Raw genomic sequence first — 7,185 nt, forward strand, 5'->3', positions numbered from 1 at the left:
CGTCGGGTGGGGCTGCCTCCCTGTGCAGCCACGCTTTCATCCTCCATGAAGGGGCTGTCCCCATCTGCCCCTGCCTGGCTCCTCCGTCCTCCCCACTGGGTTCTCCACGCAGGTAGGGGATTAGCGGGTTGCATTTACCATTAAAGGAAAGCCTGTTTTCATCCCCAGAAAAGACTCCCTTTTCATGATCCTTCTTATTAATATCCATCTTATAATTCTTTCTAGTGACGGCACCTTTGACGAAGAACATGGAAAAAATAAGGAAACAATTGTTTGATTACACACATACGGACATTGTGGTCCACACCGTATTTTACGGAGTGCTAATGGAGTGTTCAAGTTCTACTGAAAATGTGCTTTGGAAAGTTAAAATGTAGGAGAGTCAGGCATCATCTGACCGCCTTGCACCCAGCCGTGTGGGCCTCGGCAGATGTTGGGTGATGCTAATCCTAGGCACTGGAATTTACATCTGGATGCACAATTTCCAGACAAGGCTGAACTTTCTTGCTGCTGAATGTAGTTCATGCGCTGCGTGTAGATTTCGGATACCCAGCTCTCCCCTTAGCAGGTGTCACCCAGACACTCAGCCTTGGTTCTCCACGAGCTAGTTTATGGGTCTATGTGCGTTCTGAACACCATGAAGCTGCACTTTGGAAAAGCACGTTCTTTGTCTTTGCTCACTACCAACCAGGTGGCCTTGGATAAGTGCTTCAGACCCTAGTTTTATCCCCCGTGGAATGGGGTCATGGTCACCGTCCACTCTCTCCAAAGGCTTAGGTACGCGTCGGTGTGCTGGTAGTTGAAAGCTCCTATTTCCATGTGCCCCGTTTTCCTGCGGTGGCTAAACCCCATCCGCAGCCTGAGCACAAGACCTTGCTTGCACGTGCACCCCAGAGACCAGCCCCAAATAGAGGGAACTCGTCTCTGCCCACCCGGGCTTGATCTCCTCGGTCTCGGGAAGGTTTAGAAATGGTTTGGGACAACTGTCTCTCTCACATTTCATTTGTTTTTGCCCCAGACATAGCTGGCCTTAAAGAAAGCAGAATGATGGGATTGTGTCTTCACCACCACAGACCCAGGAATATATGCAATTAAAGGTTTAAAAAAATGTATACTTGCTTTCTTTCTTCATACTCATTGTTGATTTTGGTAGTAGTCTTCATGTCACAAGCAATGATGAATTACTTGGATCCAGCATCTCTCGGACTAGAATTTCATCTTGGGAAGAGCACACAAGGACATGTTAAAGGCAGCGGTACAGGACCCATACCCTTCTGCTCTACGCGGACCTAAGGCGGTCTGTGAAGCAGGGACTAGAAACAGGGACTCGAGGAGCACCACGCCGACGGGATTTGGCTTCCTAGAGAACCTTGTCTGGGTGGGAGGCCACTGCCTCCCTCAACAGTTTCTGAAACCTGAGACCGTCCAGATACCCTGGACGAATAAGCACTGCCCCCCAAAGACACGATGCCAGAAGCCTGGCCCCAGGGGCAGCCACACTTCCCGCTGCCCCCTGTCATTCCGTCCGCTCTGAGGCCTTCCCCAGGCCGTCCCCGCGTGAGCACGCTGTCCTTCCTGAGTTCTGCATGACGCGGCATTGCTTCCTCCCCTGGCGCCTTCCTGACCCCTCCCAGGAAGCTTTTAACAAAAGAGCACCGGACTTCGTGTCCGACAGAGGCGGCCCACGTTCTGGTTCTGCTCTCACTGGACCGTGATCCAGGCAGCTGTCCCCTGGAGCCTCAGTTTTCTCATCTGCAAAATGGGTCTGTGTTTATCTCCTTGGGCTTGTTCGGAGGTTCACATAAAGCAGTGCACATGGACAGCACTTAGCACGGCTGGGGACCATGGTGAAGGGCCCCCCATCCCCTTGCCAGTGCATCCCCCAGGGCACATCCGAGCTGTCCCCTGCTCAGCTCCTCCCCCAGAGGACCCCTGAGCTGTCTCCCCACCAGTACCTCCCCCAGGCCCTCCCCACCGGCCGTCCCTGTGCCACCCTGAGGTCTCCCCGCCCACCTGCCCGGGTCTCTGCCACACGCACGTGACCGTGGCCTGGCCGACGGCCTGCTGCAGGGAGCTCTGACTCCACAGCCCCTGCTGTTCTCACCTGGTGGACTTCGCGCGTCTCCAGAGACACGGATGTCTCCCTCTCACGGCTTCCCGCTCTCCACCCGGGAGAGGTGTGTGTGTGGGGGGGGGCTGGGGGGCAGGAGCCTCGGTTCCCCTTCTGGGCTTTAGTTGATGAGCCCCACAAGATCATCAGAAATCCCAGTGACTCCATCCTTTCCTTTTCCCAGGCAGTTGGGACCTTGGGTGGCCGGCCCACAGGACGGAGTGGGTGCTGGTGACTAATCCTGCGGGCACCGAGGCTGTCGGACCCGCCAGGAAACTTAGGAGTATCGGCCGCCACCTCTCCGACCTGGGGTGCTTCGTTCCTGCCCGGCCGGTTCCCGGGACTCGCGGTTGCCCTTCCAGGTCCGGCCCGGAGCCACAGGACTGTGATTCTAGCTTCAAACCAAATTACACCCCTCCACCTCGTGCAACCAGTCACCCCTCCACACACAGACCAGATACTTGATGTGAGGAAGCTCCTTACCGAATACTCCAGCCACGTTGTCGTCCAGAATTCTTAAATTTGATGGTATTACAGTGGCTGGACCTACGGGGGAAATAAATACCCTAATAGTTTAACAGTTCATGAATTTGCGCTGGCTTCTCTCTAAATAGTCTCCGTTTTGGGGCGCCCACCAGCCTGCTGCGGGGGAGGAGTGCTGCCCGGGGTTCCCAGGACCGGGCTCGCGTCTGGGAAGTGGCGAGCAGGGGGGCTGTGTTTGGAGTGATGCGCCCTGCCCCTGCGCTCGGACTCCTGCGCTCTTGGGCAGCGCTCCCTGGCGCCGTCCCTCACAGGGGAACAGACCTCCTGGCTCCCAGGAAGCCGCCCTTGCAGAGCTCCGAGGACAGCCAGCCAAGAGGGACACGCATGTCCTTGTGTAAAAAGCACATGGTCGCCTCCTCGCTGACTGGAGGCTTAGGGATAGGATTTGGGGAACGGGAGTGTGGACTGCTGTTCCCCTTGGGGTTCCCCGGTGGGGAGGGGGTCCCAGACACACCGGCCACCGGCTCTCTCTCCCCCTCGTCAGCACAGCCATTCCAGGCGGTCTGTCTACAGGAAAGACGCGGGGTCTCATGGGGGAGTTGGCCGGGCCAGACGGCAGACTTCCGTGGGGTCCCTGGACGCCTGAGCTGCAGCCTTCCCAACAGCCTCGCTGGCCTGAACCCGCCGTGCTGGGGACCCAGCTGTGTGTGGTGACTGATGCGGGTTCCCCGCGGCAGCAGCACCAGCCAGGGGCTCCCTGCCACTCTTCTGGCTCAGAGTGGGGCGGTCCTGGTCCCTGTCCTCGACTCGAGGTCCAGGTCAGCCTCTCGTCCAGCCCCCCGGCAGCCGCAGGCTCCCGCAGGGGAGAGGGCAGCCCCAGGACCGGCCGGGCAGGGCCACCGGCTGCAGAGCAAGGCGTCTGTAGACGCTCGGGTTCCAACAGTAAACCAATGACGACGCTGATTTTCAAATGGATTTAATGATGGACAATCTGCATACCAATGGACTCATCTGCGCGCAGAGGGCTTGGAACAATGCAGGAAATCTATGTAAAAAGGTCTGCGCTGAGATGACAATCGCTTCCCAGTGTGCTGACCTTCCGTAAACGAAGCAGACAAAAGTACAGTTCTCTCTGGATGAGGCATTAATGAGTCATTAAGAATGGGTACAGCTGCGTCTGCAAGCACTTTGTTAAAAATATTCTTTTCATTTTGTGTCTGTCCCGTAATTATAATGGAAGTATTGTGCGAGTCAGCCAGTAAGCGTGTGCAGAAAAATATTTATGTTTTATAATATGCGCACGGTTTTTAAAGTGCGTCAACTGCGGTTGCCGGGATGTGTTTCGCCTGTTGTCACCCCCGACTGACAGTCTCTGGGCTTCGAACCGCCAGACGCCGGAGTTACCAGGATCCCCCGGCCCCTCCGCCTCCGTATTTGCACAGTGCCCAACCTGGCCACCGGGAAGGGCTCCTGTGGACCTCGGCGGTTGTGCTCTGGTTAATTTGGGGCAACCGAGGCAAACCAGGCCCACGGCTGCCGCCCTCCATCTCTCCTCGGGGTCAGGCCGACCCGTGTGGCCGACGGCAGTGCTGTCCGTGCAGGCGGTAAGCCCCCGGAAGCGTGAACGGGGACTTCAACTACCTCCATTTTGACCTCAAACTTTCTGATTGATGAAGTGCTTCTTTCGGGCTTATCTCTTCACTCAGGCGAGAGACGGGGAGGGCCAAGCAACCTCGGATGGGAACCGACATTGCCCCTGAAGGGTAAGGCCGGCCCGCCCGGGACGGACCCCGAGACACCGACCCACCTGACCTTCCCGCCCACCTGCCCGCACCTGCCGGCCTCTGGCCCCCGTTTCCTCCTAGAAACCTGCGGGTGGTTTCGGCACTTGGGAGGTGCTAGCCCGCGGTCTTCCCGGCGTCGGCCTCACTGAGACCCGCTTTCCTGCGTGCCCCCCCCCCCCCCAGTCTCTGTGCCTGTGCATTTGGTCAGCGCGGGTGGCCACAGCTGGCCTGGGCGGGGCCCTGCGCCCCGGCTGCGAGCCGTAAGGAACCCCAGTGTTCGCTTTCAGGAAAGGATTTCGGCCCTTAACTGGTCTTCCGAGCCGGGGAAGAGGCCGGCGGTCCCCAGGGCTCCCCGTCTCGACAGGAGAGCCGGTCTGGGAGGGGCAGGCTGGCTGTGGCGGCCGCAGGAACGCTCCGTCCGTCCGCGCTGGGGGCCGGCCCCGGGGACGCGGGCTCGCGACAGTCGTGAGCAGGAAGGGCCGGCTGGGGGGACGCGCGGTGCCATGGGCGGCACTCGGCCCCCACGTGTCACACTGTCGTAGGCGCCTGGGAGCTCCGTTTCCTTAAGACAAGGAAGCTGGGGACGTTCACGTCTTCCCTGACCGCCTGCCTTCTCACCCCGGCCCCGGACAGCTGGCCCGGCCCCTCGGGTCAGCGCGGGCACGGTGAGGCCGGGAGGGGGAGCGCTGTGCGGGGCCCGGGGCCAGCACCCGCCTGCTCCCAGGAGAGCCGCACCAACCCCCTGGGGACCCCCCAGGGCCTGCACGTCCACCCGGGGAAGCTGGGGCTGGGGCACCGTCCCGGCCTATTTCCTTCCATCTTTGGGGACCCCCGAGGAAGGTGGACGAGGGGGGCAGGTCGCCTGAGCACGGAGCTTCCCGGCGGGAAGTGGGGGGTCACGGAGCACCCCCTTCCTGCCGCCCTGTGCCCTCACAGCCTGCGAGTCCTCGCCTCCCTGGGCCGCTCTGATCCTCCGCGCGGAAGGGGCCAGGACGAGAGTCGGAGCCAGGGGTGCGCGGGGGCCCGCTGGGGGTGATTGGAACTGTCCCCAGCGAGGGCCTCTGGGACCGCAGGGGACTGCATCCGGCCCGTGCCTGCGTGTTAAGGACACTGGCATGTGGCGGAAAACCAGCTTCCCTTAGCAAGAAGAGGTGTGCGTGGAATGACGGGGCCCACTGGACGCAGCTACTGCACTCCCAGGAGCAATGGGAGAGCGTGTCGCGCAAGGTGCGGGACCCCAGCCGGTGTGCAGCTGACGCCCGGGGTGCGGGTTCTTTACGCTCTATTCCTGGACTTTGGGCGAGTGACACATTTTCCATAATAAAAGCGATTGCGTCCTATGGAGTTCTGGCTTAAAAGGGCTTCAAAGATAGAAAACGGTTCAGTGCACTCCATTCTCCCCCAGAAATAAATGATGAATTGGGTAAGTAGGGAAGGACCCGAGGGAGAAGCCATGGTGGCCGGATTCAGCCCCGGGGAGGCGAGTGTTTCTACCGCCTCGATAATCCACTTGTGACCGTACCTGAAAATATTTTTACTGGGTAGAGCTTGGTTTCATGCCAGCAAGACAGCAGCAAGACAAACAGGGTCACTCCTCTGTTCCCTGCCATGTTGTCTCCAGCTGAAGGAGGAAGACCTTCCCCTAAGGCCCTCAGCTTCTCCTGCTTTGGTCTCCAGGATACCGTGGAATGTCCGGGGACCTGTGATGTCATGTCGGGAGGTGAGCCGGGTCCTGTCCCATGTGTGGGGAAGGGAGGGTCATGCTCAGGGTCTGTGACTGGGAAGGAGTGGGAGGCTGGTTGGGCCTTGGAGAGCTGGTCTACCCGCTCCTGTTTGGGTTCTGGTTCATTCCTCAGTCCGACAGATCCTTTGTCTCTGTCCACAGCACATCCCCTGGAAGCTTATTAGAAACGCAGGCTTGGGGCCCAGCTCAGATCTCTTGACTTAGAATCTGCATTTGCACCAGATCTCTAGGAGATACAGGTGCACACTAAATTTGGGGAGCACTGGGCTACAGTGGTGGTTACTCTAGCTCTCGTAGGGGTAGAAAAAGTTTTCCTCCACTCCCTTATGGTTCCTCAATGGGTCTGAAAATTAAACCAACAGACACAGATTAACAGGAGAAAAGCAGACAAATATATTCAAGATAAATTTTATGTGAAACAGAAGACAGTATAAGGAAATGAGGTCAAGCAGACAGAGTTCGCGGAGTGTTTTATCCTGGGTTGGATGAGGAGTGGGCGGTGGTGGAGGAACAGGACCGGTGTAGGCAGGTGAAGGAGGGGAGAGTAGTGACGGGTGGGAAACTGTGAGGTCTGCTTGTTAGGGTCTCTGTATTCCTTTGTCTTCAGAGATATGGACACTCCTTTCTCTAGGGTATAAGGAGGGTGCCTCTCACATGAGGGTCTTATGACCTGTTTCAGGAGACAAGGGTGAGGTGTGTAGAGGTCAGAGTGACCTTCCTGTCGTGGCCATTTTCTCAAACTCCTACAGCTTAAGTTAGTCAACATGCCACGGTGGTATGTTTTAGAGTAACTTGTCCTGAGCCCCATCATTCTCCCATCTGAAACTTTCCCAAGAAGGTCCATGTCCAGAGTAGATCATTCCATACCCATTGACACGGTCTCAAGGTCCTTGGCATTTGAACAGAAACAAATAGAAACTACGGTTAAAGGTTAGAACAAACTATAGAGTCAGTTTCTGAGGCCAGTGGGCAGTCATTGGAGATTTCTAGACTTTGGGCTCCAAGCATCTCCAGATGGAGATAGCAATCTGACCTGTTTTCCTGGTTTGCAGTTTTTCAACGTC

General features: G+C 57.8%; 1 long non-coding RNA gene across 1 annotated transcript; it reads right to left on the minus strand.

The window, feature by feature from the left end:
* Positions 1-991: 991 nt before the first annotated feature.
* LOC141371590 (uncharacterized) lies at positions 992-6,045 on the minus strand. Its single transcript, XR_012376668.1, has 3 exons — positions 5,900-6,045; positions 2,594-2,656; positions 992-1,218 (listed from the first exon to the last, which is right to left on the minus strand). It is a non-coding gene; the product is annotated as an uncharacterized lncRNA (long non-coding RNA).
* Positions 6,046-7,185: the final 1,140 nt, after the last annotated feature.

The sequence above is a fragment of the Callorhinus ursinus genome, unplaced genomic scaffold, assembly GCF_003265705.2.
Source record: "Callorhinus ursinus isolate GAN/ISIS: 27379988/994484 unplaced genomic scaffold, GSC_fseal_2.0 scaffold79, whole genome shotgun sequence".
NCBI classification, from domain to species: domain Eukaryota; kingdom Metazoa; phylum Chordata; class Mammalia; order Carnivora; family Otariidae; genus Callorhinus; species Callorhinus ursinus.